The sequence below is a fragment of the Salmo salar genome, chromosome ssa25, assembly GCF_905237065.1.
Source record: "Salmo salar chromosome ssa25, Ssal_v3.1, whole genome shotgun sequence".
Lineage (NCBI taxonomy): Eukaryota > Metazoa > Chordata > Actinopteri > Salmoniformes > Salmonidae > Salmo > Salmo salar.
In genome coordinates, this window is record NC_059466.1 from 27,224,630 (window position 1) to 27,243,652 (window position 19,023).

Here is a 19,023-nt window from a genome sequence, read left to right on the forward strand (position 1 = left end):
CAGTTTCTAGGTAATAGGAGGCTGCATACTGGGGGAGTGTTAATTGGGAGGTGTGAGCATGAATAGCTGGGGGGGGGGGGTGTATCTATGTTTAGACTGTCTTCATTTGAACCAGAACTACACCACCACAGAGACAGCGGGAATGTGTGTGTGTGGAGTTGTAGATGGTGTACATCTTCAATCTGTCCCCCTCTACTTGGACTGTCTTTGGTTCCTTTGTTTCAAAGAAAACTCTCCACTTCAAACTCATGCTCACCATGCAGGACTCAGGCCTCTTTCAAATGAGAGATAAATTATATACATTTTCAGCATCTCTCTCTACATTTAACATTACATTTAAGTCATTTAGCAGACGCTCTTATCCAGAGCGACTTACAAATGACCACTGACTGACTTTCTCTCATTGGACCCAGCTGCACTTCTCTCTTCATTTCCTGTGATAACTTATTCTGCTCACATCCCTTATGAATAGGATGTATGCCTCATTCAGAGCTGAATATGCAAAAAATGATAGACTGATGACAAAATATTGGAGTCCAAAAGAGAAAACCTACAGTATAATTGTCTACTGGTAGTTCTGAGGTTTGTTACTAGAAAAGCAGGGGCTCTCAGTGAGCTCTTGTCACAACAGTGACATCACCACCATACAGCATGGATCATGATGTTTTATCATTTCAATTGTACCATTAAACTTTTACCACAGAGCACTTGTTGGCTCTAAATCTGTTTAGTTTTGCTCTCCACCTTCCTCCTCCCCTCCACCTTCTCTTTTCTTACTCCTTCCCTCCACTTTCTCCTCTTTTCTTACTCCTCCCCTCCACCTTCTCCTCTTTCCTTCGTCCTCCCCTCCACCTTCTCTTTTCTTACTCCTCCCCTCCACCTTCTCCTCTTTCCTTCCTCCTCCCCTCCAACTTCTCTTTTCTTACTCCTTCCCTCCACTTTCTCCTCTTTTCTTACTCCTCCCCTCCACCTTCTCCTCTTTCCTTCCTCCTCCCCTCCACCTTCTCTTTTCTTACTCCTTCCCTCCACTTTCTCCTCTTTTCTTACTCCTCCCCTCCACCTTCTCCTCTTTCCTTCGTCCTCCCCTCCACCTTCTCTTTTCTTACTCCTCCCCTCCACCTTCTCCTCTTTCCTTCGTCCTCCCCTCCAACTTCTCTTTTCTTTTTCCTCTCCTCCACCTTCTCCTCTTTCCTTCCTCCTCCCCTCCACCTTCTCTTTTCTTACTCCTTCCCTCCACTTTCTCCTCTTTTCTTACTCCTCCCCTCCACCTTCTCCTCTTTCCTTCGTCCTCCCCTCCAACTTCTCTTTTCTTTTTCCTCTCCTCCACCTTCTCCTCTTTCCTTCCTCCTCCCCTCCACCTTCTCTTTTCTTTTCCTCTCCTCCACCTTCTCCTCTTTCCTTCGTCCTCCCCTCCAACTTCTCTTTTCTTTTTCCTCTCCTCCACCTTCTCCTCTTTCCTTCCTCCTCCCCTCCACCTTCTCTTTTCTTTTTCCTCTCCTCCATCTTCTCATCTTTCCTTCCTCCTCCCCTCCACCTTCTCTTTTCCTTACTCCTTCCCTCCACTTTCTCTTTTCTTACTCCTCCCCTCCACCTTCTCCTCTTTCCTTCCTCCTCCCCTCCAACTTCTCTTTTCTTTTTCCTCTCCTCCACCTTCTCCTCTTTCCTTCCTCCTCCCCTCCACCTTCTCTTTTCTTTATTTCTTTCTCCTCTCCTCCACCTTCTCTTCTTTCCTTCTTCTTCCCCTCCACCTTCTCCTCTTTCCTTCCTCTTCCCCTCCACCTTCTCCTCTTTCCTTCCTCTTCCCCTCCACCTTCTCCTCTTTCCTTCCTCTTCCCCTCCACCTTCTCCTCTTTCCTTCCTCTTCCCCTCCACCTTCTCCTCTTTCCTTCCTCTTCCCCTCCACCTTCTCCTCTTTCGTTCCTCTTCCCCTCCACCTTCTCCTCTTTCCTTCCTCTTCCCCTCCACCTTCTCCTCTTTCCTTCCTCTTCCCCTCCACCTTTTCCTCTTTCCTTCCTCTTCCCCTCCACCTTCTCCTCTTTCCTTCCTCTTCCCCTCCACCTTCTCCTCTTTCCTTCCTCTTCCCCTCCACCTTCTCCTCTTTCCTTCCTCTTCCCCTCCATCTTCTCCTCTTTCCTTCCTCTTCCCCTCCATCTTCTCATCTTTCCTTCCTCTTCCCCTCCATCTTCTCCTCTTTCCTTCCTCTTCTCCTCTACCTTCTCCTCTTTCCTTCCTCCTCCCCTCCACCTTTTCCTCTTTCCTTCCTCTTCCCCTCCACCTTCTCCTCTTTCCTTCCTCTTCTCCTCCACCTTCTCCTCTTTCCTTCCTCCTCCCCTCCACCTTTTCCTCTTTCCTTCCTCTTCCCCTCCACCTTCTCCTCTTTTCTTTCCCCTCCCCTCCTCCCCACCAGTTCCTATCTCCCCCTCCTCACCTCCTCTTCTCCTCCCCCTCCTCACCACCTCTTTCCCCCCCCTCCCCCTCCTCTCCCCTCTTTCTCTACCTCTGCATGGGATTAATAGATCCCATTTAAACATGGCCAAGTCACAGAAACACATTTTGCCCTAGAGAAGTTTACCATCTTTTGACAGACTACCATTCAACCAACACAGGCGGCTTCTTTTCATTAAGGCTTTGTAATTTGGCCGCCTTCCAAATCACCCCTCTATTCTTTCAGGGGCGAGAAGTGTGTTTAGTATACTAGGGCCATCTGAGGATGAAAACACATTTACACATCTTCCTTCTGGTGCCTTGGAGAGAATCGGAAGAGAAGAGAGAGGAAAGGAAAGGAGAGGAGAGGAGGGCAAGGGAGGGGAGGGGATAGGAGGAGAGGTTTTTAGGTCAGGAGGACCCAGAGTCATTTCATCACACTGAAACCACGGCATTCATGATCCGCATGGCTAATGTTTTAATCATAATAATTAATACGGCTTTGCTAATTATACACCATCACGTCATATAACAGGCGGAACTCATTATACGGACCAGGTTTCTCCTAAAGCCTGTTTTTAACAATACACCACGGACTAACTAAGGAGTTAAATACACTCAAATATTAATTCATTCACAATGTTTCTGTTGGGAATCAGACTGTTTGCTTTCCATTTTGTATGGCTGTATTGTTACTTCTACATACACAAAGAGATTAGAGGACCCGGGATATTCTAGTAGAGCAATAGAGTCACTGAGTCATTGACTCTGCTATGGTCACACAGAGTCGTTGGTTGACTGCTATTGTCCCAGCTGTGTCCTGTGTTTTCCTCCCTGATTGCTTCCAGGTGGATGCAGATCCCTTCCTGTCTGCAGAGGAAACCACAGCGGGCCAAGGCTCTCTGTCTGACATGGACACAGAGATACAGAACATCGAGGTCAGAGTGGACACAGATGCAAATGCAGGCCAGGAGGATGGTGGGGGGTGGGAGGACGTTAAAGTCGTCCATTAGCATGGTGGGATCCTATGGAGAGATAGGCCCCCAATCAGGAGAGATAGGCCCCCAATCAGGAGTCCAGACCCACACCGTAACCTCTCTGTCCTGTCCTGTCTCTCACTCTTGAACCCTCCACCCAATCAGGAGAGATATAGGGCCAGGTTCCAAGTTAGGTAGTCCAAACCCCAAGAAGAGTAGCTTCTGCATTAGCAACAGCTAATGGGGAGGCCAATAAAATGCTAATACTAAACCCACACCGTAACCTCTTTGTCCTGTCTTTGATAAGATTAGCAGCAGGGGTGGAGGGATGGAGGGAAGCCTTGACCCTGCTGTCCTTCAGCAGGACAGCAGGGTCAAGAGATTGAGAGCCAATAGAGAGGCAGCTTCATTCACAGTCACAAAAACTGTAGGGTTTCCATCATTATCAACTTCTCTCCTCTGACCTAAACTAACGCCAGGATTCATTCCAATGCAGATTAATGACCTGCGAACAGTACTAGACTTTTAAAGGTAATTTCCCTGGCGTATGCAGACAGCACACTCTCTAGAGTAATGTAGAGTGTTACTCTCTAGTACCAACTGTCTAGAGTAATGTAGAGTGTTACTCTCTACACTGAGTGTACAAAACATTAAGAACACCTTCCTAATATTGAGTTGCACCCCCACTTTTGGCCTCAGAACAGCCTCAATTTGTCGGGGTATAGACTCTATAAGGTGTCCAAAGCGTTCCACAGGGAGGTGGCCCATGTTGACTCTAATGCTTCCCACAGTTGTGTCAAATTGGCTGGATATCCTTTGGGTGGTGGACCATTCTTGATACACAGGGGAAACAGTTTTTTCAGGAAAAAAATTTACTTTATAAGTACTGCACCGAACATCTTAGTTAGATGTAAAATTGTGCAACTAAGATCTCCTCTGCAAAAAATTCAAAATGAATGACAGATTCATTGAGTTATCTTAGATTCATAGATTCATTCTGACTATTTTTAAGAAGGGTACTGGCTACAGCATCTCAAGATGGACAAACAGTACGATTGCCTCAAAGTTAAGCACACTGGTTTGGTTCGCATACCAGCCGAACCAAAGCATGTGGAAGCCTATACCCTCTAGTACCAACTGCCAACCTTCAAACTCAACTCTGGACCTCCAAGCCAGTTCCACTGCATTTTGTCATTGTTCTCTTCTAATCAGGGACTGATTTAGACCTGAGACACCAGGTGTGTGCAATTAATTATCAGGTAGAACAGAAAACCAGCAGGCTCCATACTTCGTAAGGTAAGAGTTGAATACCACTGGTCTAGAATTGTGTTACTGTCTTGTGCCAACTGTCTAGAGTAATGTTCACAGTTATTTGGCTGTAAAGGCTAATCTACAACTCCCTGGCTTTCTTCACTCCCTCAAAAACCTCTAACCCTAACCTCTAACGGTCTAAACTACTTTCATGTGGTGTATGACGCAGGTTTCTAAACCTAAGATAAAGCCAGGCAAGTAGTTTTAAAGGGTTTCATCCCTTCATTACACAGGGCAGGGTCTCCTCAGACTTCAGACCTCATCTGGAGAGGAGAGGTCAGATGATGGTCACTGAGATACTAACCATCACCTGGACCATCACCTGGACCATCACCTGGACCCTGTTGTTATATTACAACCCTCCTTCTACAGTACACTCTTCCACTGACTTGTAGAAGCCATGTTGAAGCCAACTTCCTGACAGAAAGACACTATCAAAGATTACGTCTTAGTGTCACTGCTTTATAAATTAAACATAGAGGAAATGTAGGCTACATTATTATTCATCTGGATCATTTTGTATTATGTGCTACGCTGCAAATGTCATTTACACTTGTAATAGTTTCATGTTAAATTGACTGGAGAACTGCTAGCTACACACACTGTGATAGTCTACTACAAACACTGCTTTTAATGCACCTACAGTATCTACCCAATTAAATCATGTCACAGCCATGTAGTTCATTAACATGCAAATGGCGTTTTAGAAAGAGATTAGTTAATTGCAACTAATTTGCATAATTAATTAATGCTGGAATAAATAATGCTTTCGCAGATTTGTACTGTGCTGTTAGGAAATAAATTATACAAGACACACTGAGAGTGTTAGGAACAATCGTTCTGCATTGTGTAGAAATCAATAAGCAGGTGTGAGATGCATGGTTTCTATAGTAATAGCATACTTATTAGTGAAGCGTGAAGTAAATGTATCTCTATATATTGGCAACGCAAATGTGAGCAACTTGGGAATTGTCATAATGTGTGTGTGTGTTCACATGCTAGTATGCCTGCAAGCGTGTGTGTATGTCTTTTTCCCCTGCTAAGGGTTCTCTCTGAGCTCACATTATGTATTGTGAATACTAATCTACGTGGTCCTCATCACGTATGTAAGGGATGAGGTATTCACAGAACACCTCCCAGGCTGCGAACTCACTTCCCCACCACACCCACCTCCCACGTTACCCCACGTCTGCATGTTCACTCTTACCCCCCTCTACCCTCACCTCCCCAAAATCCCTCACCCCCACTCTCCCCATCTTCTTTCTTCAGTTCTCCTCTCCACTGTAAAGCCCTCTGGCCACAGCAGCGACATCAGCTAATGAATCAGAAAAGAAGCTGGTTACCAGATGTCCTGATCACACACAGCATAGAGGCCTGTAGTGGCATTCCATGGGTAAGAGTAAGAAAGAGAGAATGAGAAAGAGAGAGCGAGAGAGAAACAGAGCACGAGGGAGAGAGAGCAAGAGAGCAAGAGGAGCAAGAGAGTGAGAGAGAGCGAGAGAGAGTGGAGCGCGAGAGAGAGAGTGAGAGAGGGAGAGAGGGAGAGAGAGTGGAGCGTGAGAAAGAGAGCAAGTAGAGCGAGAGAGCAAGAGAGCGAGAGAGCGAGAGAGCAAGAGAGCGAGAGAGCAAGAGAGCGAGAGAGCAAGAGAGCGAGAGAGCGAGAGAGCAAGAGAGGGAGAGAGGGAGCGAGGGAGAGAGAGGGAGTGAGAGAGTGAGAGCGAGAACAACAGACAGAACAACAGACAGAACAACAAACAGCGAGCAAGAAAGAAAGAGAGAGAGAGAGAGAACGGCACATCTCCACTCCTCCCTTCTTCAGCTGCAGCTCTGTCTGTGTCACATGTACCTCCATTTATCAGCTCAAAACCAGAATCCTGGCGCAGATGTTTGGCTGAATAACACAGAGGCAAAGAGAGAACAGAGAGAGTGTGAAGTTGTCATCAAGGCAAAGGGTGGCTACTTTGAATAATATAAAATATATTTTGATTTGTTTAACACTTTTTTGGTTACTACATGATTCCATATGTATAATGTATATATGTAATATGTATATATTATTATGTAATAATATATTATCCATATGTAATATGTATATATTATTATGTAATATGGATATATATAAAGATATTCAGATCCACTAAACATTGCTACACGCTTGTCGAACACATATCGCCGCTGTCTGATGAAAACCTTATCTTCAAAACAGAAACTTTTTAGGAAATGGTCAAAATGACCATATTTTCCCATTAACAAACATACAATTATGAAACTTCAGAAGCTATCTTGAATACATTTTCTTGGTCTTAAAGTCATGAAATGTTCAAAGTGCATTGAGGGGAGGTACTGCTTTCAATAAATGTTTTTTTTTAAAGTGCAAAAATTGAGTTAGGAGGTTTTCATCACACAGCTCCTGAGTGGCGCAACGGTCTAAGGCACTGCATCTCAGTGCTTGAGGCGTCACTGTAGACACCCTGGTTCGATTCCAGGCTGTATCACAACTGGCTCTGATTGGGAGTCCCATAGGGCGGCACATAATTGGCCCAGCGTTGTTCGGGTTTGGCTGGTGCAAGGCGTCACTGTAAATAAGAATTTGTTCTTAACTGACTTGCCTAGTTAAATAAAATATAAGTGTTCATCTCTATGAATCATCACCAAACAGATTTGAAAAGAAATAAACATGAACTGAAATGTAGTTCCACTCAGTCAGGTTGATTAAATTGGATGCTAATCCCTTAAAGAAACCTGAAGTGACAGAGTAGAGAAAGATTCAAGTCAAGTGAATCAAATGTCCTCTTTTACTGACTGGATGACTCTACTAAAGGCTGAATAATGATGTTTGAGTTCAATTTTAGAAATTGCTTCTTTGTATATTCCTTTTGTCACATAACATTTTGTTCAGTGGATGGACAGATGGATGGATAAGGGTGAAAATAATGCTTTGCCATTTTCATATAAGAGTCTTTGTCCATTGTTGATAGCATCTGTCCTCTATTTGTAAATCTGCAATAAGAAGAATACACTACAGTTAATTCTCCACTTCCTCTTCCATTTTCTAATTGAGTTAATTGTACAATATGTTGGGTAATATTGTCATAGTCGTTTTGATGTTACACTCTCTCTCTCTCTCTCTCTCTCTCTCTTGCTCTCTCTCGCTCTCTCTTTCCCTCTCTCTCTTTCCCTCTCTCTCTCTCTTTCCCTCTCTCTCTCTCTTTCCCTCTCTCTCTCTCTCTCCTCTCTCTCTCACACACACACACACACACACACACACACACACACACACACACACACACACACACACACACACACACACACACACACACACACACACACGGACTTATGCAGGAATGCAAGCACGCATGCATACACACACACACCCAGACAAACATAGCAGCCCCCACACAATCTCTACTGATGGTGATCGAAGAGGAGAGGTGACTTAATGGCACATTGAGGGATGAAATGGACAATGAAGATTCCATATGTTGTTTTTACACAGTAATTAGAATCTGTCACACACTGAGTCTCTCTCTCTCTCTTTCTTTCTCTCTCTCTCTCTCTCTCTCTCTTCGCTTTCCCCCATTTCCCTCTCTCACACACACACACACAATCTGGTAAATGTGTATGGATTATACATCCCAGGATGGTTTCCCTCACCATCATGCCTAGAGGCAAATCATTGGCTCCCGTTCCCTATGAAGTCTCCAGTGACATATATAACCACATTATCCAGGTCAACTCCTTTGATGGCTATCTCAGATATCTCTCTCTCTCTCTCTCTCTCTCTCTCTCTCTCTCTCTCTCTCTCTCTCAATCTCTCTCTCTCAATCTCTCTCTCACTCTCAATCTCTCTCTCCCTCCCTCCTCTCTCATTCTTCCTCTCTCTCTCTCTCTCTCTCTCTCTCTCTCTCTCTCTCTCTCTCTCTCCATATGTACCAGACTGATAGGGCTTTCTAGATCCTGCCAATACCCAGCTTATGACCACATGCCTGCTGCCCTGCTTTGAACTCTAACCTTGCGGAAAGTTACAGCAGAGATACTGCTTATAATGACAAGATGATCTTGTCTCCGCCCTAACAATGGGAGTCATTGTCCCAAAGGCGGGAAGGCAGGAGGTCTGCTTATATGTCTGCTTATCGCTGTATTCCCATGTGGACAGATTTTGACGGGATTGGACCCACTTGCTTCTCCTCTTCCTCTCTGGTTACAGGTAAACTCTCTGACAGTGACCGCATCTCCCCGTCTCTCCGCCCCAGCAGGATTCTTCATCCCTGGGCATCTGCAGTATAATAGGATTATATCCTTGGTGGTCCTCAACATGAGAGGGCATATCTGATGTCTTCAGTTACCTGCTGGTCACCCTGTTTACTCATGATTTACTGACTGAGCTGGTTTTAATTAATTAGGCTTGGGAGAAATTTTAAATAAAATAAATAAAACATAAACTGCGTAATTTATTGTGTGTGAGAGAAGAGAGAGCCATTCATTCATCTGTCACCATGGCAACCTCTGAGAGTGTCGTGATGCGTTGCACTCACAGATGTGACCAGTTTGTGTTTCATTTGATATGCAAATTTGTTTTGGATATGCAAGTTTGTTGCACCACGCTTATTGTTATTCACTGCCCCAGAGACAAACAAGGCTGGTGCTTCATTGCTGATTCAATCTTGTTTATCTAGATTTGATTTATAAAAAAACACATTATGGCATATACCCAGATACATACAGTGCTTTCAGAAAGTATTCATACCCCTTGTCTTATTCCACAGTTTGGTGTGTTACAGCCTGAATTCAAAATGGATGAAATAAATAAAAAATCTCACCCATCTACACTGTCACGCCCTGATCTGTTTCACCTGTCTCTGTGATTGTCTCCCCCCTCCAGGTGTCACCCATCTTCCCCATTATCCCCTGTGTATTTATACCTGTGTTCTCTGTTCGTCTGTTGCCAGTTCATCTTGTTTGTCAAGCTTACCAGCGTTTGTCCTGTCAGCTCCTGTCTTTTCCCAGCCTCTCTTTTTCTCGCCCTCCTGGTTTTTGACCCTTGCCTGTCCTGACCCTGAACCAGCCCGACGAACCAGCCTTTGCCCCTATCTGGATTTCCAACCTCTGCCTGACCTGACCCTGAGCCTGCCTGCCATCCTGTACCATTGACTCTGTTGCTGTAATAAACATTGTTACTTTGTCACGGTCTGCATCTGGGTCTTACCTTATCTTGACAGTACGAACTGGTCATGACTGACCCAGCAGACCCGGGTTAGCTGCGCAAAGTCATCTCCTCCCAAGCATCCACCATTGAGAGGCACGAGGAACTGCTTCATGGCCTTATGGAGGTGGTCCAAACGTTGGCTGAACGCAATGACCAGGCATTGGACGGTTTGCTGGAGCAATTCTGCGGGTTGTCTGGGAGGCAGCATACCACGGTGGTAACCCCACAGCCCCTCAGTAACCTAGCTGCTATCAGCGCCGTATCATTGGCCACTCCACCTTCTCGGGAGACCCGTTTACCCCCCTCCCCCCGGAACGCTTCAATGGAGAGTCGAGCACCTGTCAAGCGTTTCTAGCTCAGTGTGCCCTCACCTTCGAGCTTCAGCCCTCCTCCTTCCCCTCGGATCACTCCAAGATAGCCTATCTCATCTAGCTGATGTCCGGGAGGGCTCTCACCTGGGCTACTTCTGTATGGGAACCGCCATATACGTTAGTCTGGAGGGCTTCGTGGTAGTGGTGAAGAAGGTTTTTACATCACGTTCTCCGGGAGAGAAGTTGCCCGGAGGCTAATCCAGCTTCGGCAGGGCTCCTGCAGTGTGGCTGACTATGTGGTGGATTTCCTGCACGTTGGCAGCGGAGAGTTCTTGGAACCAGGAAGCACTGTTCGATATGTTCCTGCACTGCGTCTCTATGGTCAAGGACGAGCTTACTGCTCAGGAGTTACCTCCGGCTCTCGATTCCCTCATCGCTTTGACCATCCGAATCGATGGTCAAATGGTCAATAACTGGTCTACTGATGCCATCATGAGCTGGAGCCCGTTCTGCCACGCCCATTGCCTGAAATCAGCACAACCTGACCCGGGACGTCTTCCTGGGTGCTCGGAAGGTGCCCCGGACCTCTCTGCCATTCCCACGGAGTACCAGGACCTCCGGGAGGTGTTCAGCAAGGCCTGGGCCACTTCACTTCTACCGCACTGACCATATGACTGCAGGATTGACCTTCTCCCTAGCACCATGCCGCCCCGGGGACGTCTGTAGTCTCTGTCGGGACCGAAGACCAAGGTTATGGATACCTACATTGGGGACTCCCTAGATGCTGGATTTATCCATCCCTCTTCCTCTCCCGCTGGCGCAGGCTTCTTCTTCGTGGAGAAAAAGGACAAGACCCTGGCCCGTGCATTGACTACCAGGGACTCAACGACTGTAACAGCTGTCGTAGAGAGGGGACCAAAGCGCAGCGTGTTGATTGCTCATGATGATATTTATTTTAACTCAAAAACACTAAAGACAAAATAACAAAGAGAGAAATGAAAGCGCACAGTTCTCTCAGGTACATAGACTAAACAGAATACAACTACCCACAAACACAGGTGGAAAGAAATCCTACTTTAGTATGATCTCCAATTAGAGACAACGAGGACCAGCTGCCTCTAATTGGAGATCATCCCAAAAAACAACAACATAGAAATAGAAAACTAGAACATAGATATAGAAAAACACAAAACACACCCTGTCACGCCCTGACCTACTCTACCATAGAAAATAACATCTTACTATGGTCAAGACGTGACAACGACATTACGGTTAAGAACTATTACCCGCTACCACTCATCTCCTCGGCCTTCGAGCCACTCCAGGGGGCCACTGTTTTCCAAGCTGAATCTACGGAACGCCTACCACCTGGTGCGGATACGAAAGGGGGACGGGTGGAAGACCACCTTCAACATGGCCAGTGGCCGCTACGAGTATCTGGTCATGCCCTTTGGCCTCATCAATGCCCCTGCTGTGTTCCAGGCTCTGGTGAATGATGTTCTCCACGACATGTTAAACCGGTTCGTCTTCGTCTACATTGATGACATCCTCATCTTCTCCCGCTCCCCTCAAGAACATGTGCTCCACGTCCGGCAGGTCCTTCAACGCCTTCTGGACAATCAGCTGTTTGTGAAGACGGAGAAGTACAAGTTCCATCGCTCCACCATCCACTTACTGGGTTACATCATCTCTGCTGGGAGTGTCTAGGTGGATCTCCAAGGTCATTAGCCCCTCTGCTGTTCATCTTCTGTTGCCCTGTACCCTTCGTATACACCCCACCGTTCATGTGTCCCGTATCAAGCCTGTGTCTCACAGTCCCTTGTCTTCCATTTCCAGGCCCACCCCTCCTCCCCGTGTCGTCGATGGCCATCCGGCATACACGGTGAGACACCTCCTGAGGGTTCGACCACGGGGCAGGGGTTTACAGTACCTGGTTGACTGGGAGGGTTTTGGCCTGGAGGAGAGGTGCTGGGTCCCCTCTTCCACCCTAACTTTGAAAAAACTGTGGATACTGCTAAAACAAATATTGCATTAACCCTCCACCATAGAAAATAAAATTGAAAGAAAAGACCAAGAAAAGAATCAAGAAAGTTAGTTAGGACAGAACCCTCCAGGTGTGAAACAAGTCCCAGGTGTGAAACAGGGAAGAGACTCAGAGGGTATGCTAACTTGATATAGATCAGACTAAACCCACTCTATTAAATTAGTCGAAACAGGAACATTTTACATCTGGCTAGAAATGAATAAGGAAATGATCTCAACAGAGAAAAATGTCCTTGTGTGCTACCTACAGTGTATCCTCCCAATAGAATCTCCATACTTTAACGGTGACAACAGAAATCTGCATACTTTATCAATAACAATAGAATCCCCATACTTTAACGATGACAATAGAATCTCCATACTTTAACGATGACAACAGAATACCCATACTTTAACGATGATAGTTTCTCCATCCTAGAGGGGGAAATCAACCATTTTCAGGCCCATAGACATGTACTAGTCTGTGGTTACCTAAATGCCAGTACTGGACAAGAACCTGATACTCTCAGCACACATGGGGGACAAACACTGGAGGTGACACCATTCCCTGCCCAATATACCCCCTAGACACAACTACAACAAAACAACCAACAAAGATGGGTCACAACTCCTGCAGCTTTGTCACACGCTGGGTCTGTACATAGTTAATGGTAGGCTTCGAGGGGACTCCTATGGTAGGTACACCTACAGCTCAACTCTTGGCAGTAGTACTGTAGATTACTTTATCACTGACATTAACCCAGACTCTCTCAGTTCAGTCAGCCCACTGACATCCCTGTCAGATTACAGCAAAATCACAGTCTACTTGAACAGAGCAATACTCAATCATGAGGCATCAAAGCCAAAAGAACTGCATAATATTAATAAATGCTACCAAAAAAACAATTGGGCAACAACAAATTCACTCCCTTGTAGACAACTTAAATTGAAAGCCTAAACAGTATATTTGACCTTTCAGCTTTCCTATCAAATAACAAAATGTCAAGCAGACAACCTAAGAAAATGAACAACAATGACAAATGGTTTAATGAAGAATGCAACAACCTTAGAATAAATAAAGAAATCTTTTCAACAAAAAAAATAGAGACCCAGAAACTTGAGCCTATGCCTTCACTATGGTGAATCATTAAAACAATTGTTCAATTTAACCCGTAGACTCTAACCACTTCTGGGAAAATTGGAACACACTAAACAAATAACAACACAAAGAGTTATCTATCCAAAACAGAGATGTATGGATAAACCACTTCTCCAATCTTTTTGGTTCTATAACAAAGAACAAACAGCAAAACCATATACAGTACATGATCAAATATAATTCTTAGAATTAACTTTTAAAGGCAAAGTCTTCTCATGCTTTGTTGATTTCAAAAAAGCTTTTGACTCAATTTGGCACGAGGGTCTGCTATACAAATTGATCGAAAGTGTGGTTGGGGAAAAAACACAAGACATTATAAAATCCTTGTACAGTACTGTACAGAAACAACAAGGGTGCGGTTAAAATTGGCAAAAAAACACAATTATTTCCACAGGGCCATGGGGTGAGACATGGATGAAGCTTGAGCCCCACCCTCTTCAACATATATATCAACGAATTGGTGAGGGCATTAGAACAACCTGCAGCACTCGGCCTCACCCTACTATAATCTGAAGTCAAATGCCTACTGTTTGCTGATGATCTGGTGCTTCTGTCACTAACAGCAGCACCTAGATCTTCTGCACAGATTCTGTCAGACCTGGGCCCTGACAGTAAATCTCAGTAAGGCAAAAATAATGGTGATCCAAAAAAGGTCCAGATGCCAGGACCTAAAAATACAAATTCCATCTAGTTGCCCTAGAGCACACAAAAAACGATACATACCTCGGCCTAAACATCAGCTCCACAGGTAACTTCCACAAAGCTGTGAACGATATGAGAGACAAGGCAAGGGCCTTCTACGCCATCAAAAGGAACATAAAATTTGACATCCCAATTAGGTCAATACTTGAGTTATAGAACCCATTGCTATTTATGGTTGTGAGGCCTGGGGTTCCTTCACCAAATGGGGCAAAATGGGGCAAACACCAAATTGAGACTATGCATGCAGAATTCTGCAAAAACATCCTTTGTGTACAACGTAAAACATCAAATAATGCATGCAGAGCAGAATTAGGACGATACCCGTTAATGATCAAAATCCATAAAAGAGCCATTACATTTTACAAACATCTGCGAGGAAGCGATTCCCAAACTTTGCATTACAAATCTGTCACCTACAGAGAGATGAACCTAGAGAAGAGTACCCTAAGCAAGCTGGTCCCGCGGTCTGTTCACAAACACAAACGGACACCACAGGACAGCAACACAATTAGACCCAACCAAATCATGAGAAAACTAAAATATAATAACTTGACACATTGGAAAGAATTAAACAAAAAAACGGAGCTATCTAGCCCTAAACAGAGAGAACACCGTGGCAGAATACCTGACCACTGTGACTGACCCAAAATAAATGTAAGAAAGCTTTGACTATGTACAGACTCAGTGAGCATAGCCTTGCTACCGTAGGCAGACCTGCGTGTCAAGAGAAGACAGACTATGTGAGAGAGAAAGAGCGAATCAGTACTCTACTCTTCTGTGGTGTGGCATCTTGGCTGTGCCTCTCTCTATAACCCCCAGGCACTGGGCTTCGAATTTGGCAAAGATCTGATTGGCTGGGGTGAGCAGGGGGTAGGGGAGAGTCAGAGGGGGGTAGAGCGGGGGGTGCATCGGTGACAGGGACGCAGCTGGTAGTGGAGTGAGAGGCGCCTCTCTCTCTGTGTTGGTATCTGCAGCATGTCGAGCAAACGATGTGTGAAGTACAAAAGATGAATCCCTCAGTCTCAGGAGAGCCCTGCATATGTCAAGTATATCGTCCCATTATGCCAATCCATTTTTCAAGCCACTGAATGCCAATTAAAATCCCAGGATGGTGCAGGTACAGTATATGATGCCTGGGCTGCTGGTTGGTTACAAACCTCAGTTACAGCTGAGCTTCTCTGGCTCGCTAGGCTAGACTTCACACTTACTGCTCCTCACCATACCCATGAAGGCCTCTCCCTGTGGAAGGCTTGACGGGCCGAGGTGGGGGCGTAGTAACCTTCCTAAAAGGGCAAGTACACCTCACACATGCTTACACACACCACCCTCAGCAGTGATGCCCTGTGCAGAAACAAGGGGAGGCAGCAATGCCCCACTTTCTCTTTCAGCCTGGTGCCTGCTGCCTGCCTGGCCCCCCAATGAAGATGTCAAGGATGAGGCTCAGCCCGGGTTGCACTGCTCCATGCCAAATGTCCTGTTTGGCATGGAAATGAGATCAGGCTCATTTCATATCGGGATGATGGAGCGGGTGGACGATCAGATTCAGCTAAATCACTGGACCACTGCTGAGCCAGGCAGGACTAGGAGAGAGAGAGATAGAGGCAAAATAAAAAGAGTGTGGAGGTGAAGACGATGGAGGCAAGAGAAAGGAAAGGACATTGGACAAGAGGGCTAGGTGGAAACAAAGCAAAATGAAACCACCACAGGACAGGCATGTTCAGTGAGAGAGAGACAGAAAATCACTGTAAAGTTCCATTTGAGATGACTGTTGTTTGATTTAACAAGCCATTTGTTATTCATGGTTGTGGTTTAGATTGTCCATGGTTGCTGACACACACACTCATGCATGCACACATACACACATACACATATATGCACACAAACACACACACACACACACACACACACACACACACACACACACACACACACACACACACACACACACACACACACACACACACACACACACACACACACACACACACACACACACACACACACACACACACATCTGCTGATGGATTCAATTAGCTACAGTGTATCTGCACCCGCTGGGACTGTTGCTAGGGGGTTTGTTTGTCCTGAGGAGACTCTGTTGCTAGGGATCTACTCATCAATTCTCCCTCTCATTTGTTATTTTGACAGCTCTCCTGCATTATTATCTGACTGTTCTCATGATCGGCTGTGAATGGCTAAACATTTGCTGTGGAGTCGCCCAGTTTTTGACAATGACAAGCATTTATCCACTAAGCTGGAGTCTCAATTAGGATCTCAGGATTCGTCTGACAAGAGAGGGCTAATGTCACTCCAGTTGGAATAGCATCACCCTCTGTGTGTGTGTTTTTGTGTCTGTTGGTAATCTACTTCTTCTTGTTCTTCCCCTTCTTCCACTTCTTCTTCATCTCCCTCCTGACAATAAACATCACCTGTAAAGACCAGTGTTGTGCATTGCCCTTGAACCCACCCAGTCCCATCATATATTTACTGCTGGTAGTTGATCCTCATGCTAACACAGAACCAAGGTAGTGCGTCTCCTGCCAATGATGCAGAACTACCGCTCCCTATACCCTCTCCTCCTGGCCCATTGAAGAGCACCGTTAGAGGTTTTGTAGTAGGTCCTGTGGAACCGGTGCATGTCTTGGCAACAGCTGGGGTCTGTCCTGAGCTGCTGCCCTGGGTGCAATTCACAGGCAGCTCATTATGTCTCTCCTCTCCTGAGAGATACTAGGGCCTCTCACAACCATGTGGATCGAGTTCAGGGTGTGTGTGCGTGTGCGTGTGCGTGTCCTGAGATACTGTACACTAGGGCCTCTGACAGCCATGTGGATGGTGCTCAGGAATGGTATGTGAGGAGAAGAGAGGAACATATTGGGGTATTCAGATAGTTTTTATTGTCTTAACTTTATCCACACAAACATTGGGATTTCATTACTTCCTTTGATGGGAGAACTGATGTTTCTGATGAGTGGTTTCTAATTCAAAGTAAACACAGGGAAGATGCTTTAAATCAATGGAATGCTTCACACATGGTGGTCAGACAGATATACAACCAGCCAGGCACATGGTGGTCAGACAGATATACAACCAGCCAGGCACGTGGTAGTAAGACAGATACAGTTGAAGTCGGAAGTTTACATACACCTTAGCCAAATACATTTAAACTCAGTTTTTCACAATTCCTGACATTTAATCCTAGTAAGAATTCCCTCTCTTAGGTCAGTTAGGATCACCACTTTATTTTAAGATTGTGAAATGTCAGAATAATAGTAGAGAGAATGATTTATTTCAGCTTTTATTTCTTTCATCACATTCCCAGTTGGTCAGAAATTAACATACACTCAATTACTATTAGGTAGCATTGCCTTTAAATTGTTTAACTTGGGTCAAACGTTTCGGGTAGACTTCCACAAGCTTCCCACAATACGTTGGGGGAATTTTGGCCCATTCCTCCTGACAGAGCTGGTGTAACTGAGTCAGGTTTGTAGACCTCCTTGCTCGCACATGCTTTTTCAGTTCTGCCCACACATTTTCTATAGGAGGGGGCAGGGCTTTGTGATGGCCACTCCAATACCTTGACTTTGTTGTCCTTAAGCCATTTTGCCACAACTTTGGAAGTATGCTTGAGTCATTGTCCCTTTGGAAGACCCATTTGCGTCCAAGCTGTAACTTCCTGACTGATGTCTTGAGATGTTGCTTCAATATATCCACATAATTTTCCTGCCTCATGAGCCATCTATTTTGTGAAGTGCACCAGTCCCTCCTGCAGCAATGCACCCCCACAACATGATGCTGCCACCCCCGTGCTTCACGGTTGGGATGGTGTTCTTCAGCTTGCAAGCCCCCCCTTTTCCTCCAAACATAACGATGGTCATTATGGCCAAACAGTTCTATTTTTGTTTCATCAGACCAGAGGACATTTATCCAAAAAGTACAATCTTTGTCCCCATGTGCAGTTGCACACCATAGTCTGTCTTTTTTTGGCGGTTGTTGAGCAGTGGCTTCTTCCTTGCTGAGCGGCCTATCAGGTTATGTCGATATAGGACTCGTTTTACTGTGGATGTAGATACTTTTGTACCTGTTTTCATCCAGCCTCTTCACAAGGTACTTTGCTGTTGTCCTGGGATTGATTTGCACTTATCACACCAAAGTAGGTTCATCTCTAGGAGACAGAACGCGTCTCCTTCCTGAGCGGTATGATGGCTGCGTGGTCCCATTGTAACGGTTGTCAGAAGCTTCTAAAGCCATGAGATCATTTTCTGGAATTTTCCAAGCTGTTTAAAGACACAGTCAACTTAGTGTATGTAAACTTCTGACCCGCTGGAATTGTGATACAGTGAATTATAAGTGAAATAATCTGTCTGTAAACAATGGTTGGAAAAATTGCTTGTGTCATGCATAAAGTATATGTCCTAACCGACTTGCCAAAACTATAGTTTGTTAAACAAGAAATGTGTGGAGTGGTTGAAAAACGAGTTTTAATGATTTCAACTGTATACAACCAGCTAGCTTGAAATGTCGCCGATGTTGCTATCGAATTTGATATTTTTTTGATAGCTGAAATGGTTGGTACATTATCAAGGAGGGCGGTCATAAATGTCTGCGAGCAGAGGATCACTGGTTTGAGCCCAGTATGGGGATAGGACAGTGGAGGAAGCTATACTGTTAGAAGCACACTGACTTCCATTTCAGAAGCAAAACACTTAATTTTTCCCCTGTATGATGCCACCTTGCTAATGGTTTACAGTGGCATACAAGCTCTGGGCTATGGAATGAGTTCACATACCTCCTGACACCATGCATTGGAGAGAGTGGGTGGGCATTCAACAGCCAGCACATAATGCCACAGACGTACTCTTACAACCTCAGTTATTACAAACTGATGTAGCTCTCTATAATTTAGTTATTTTA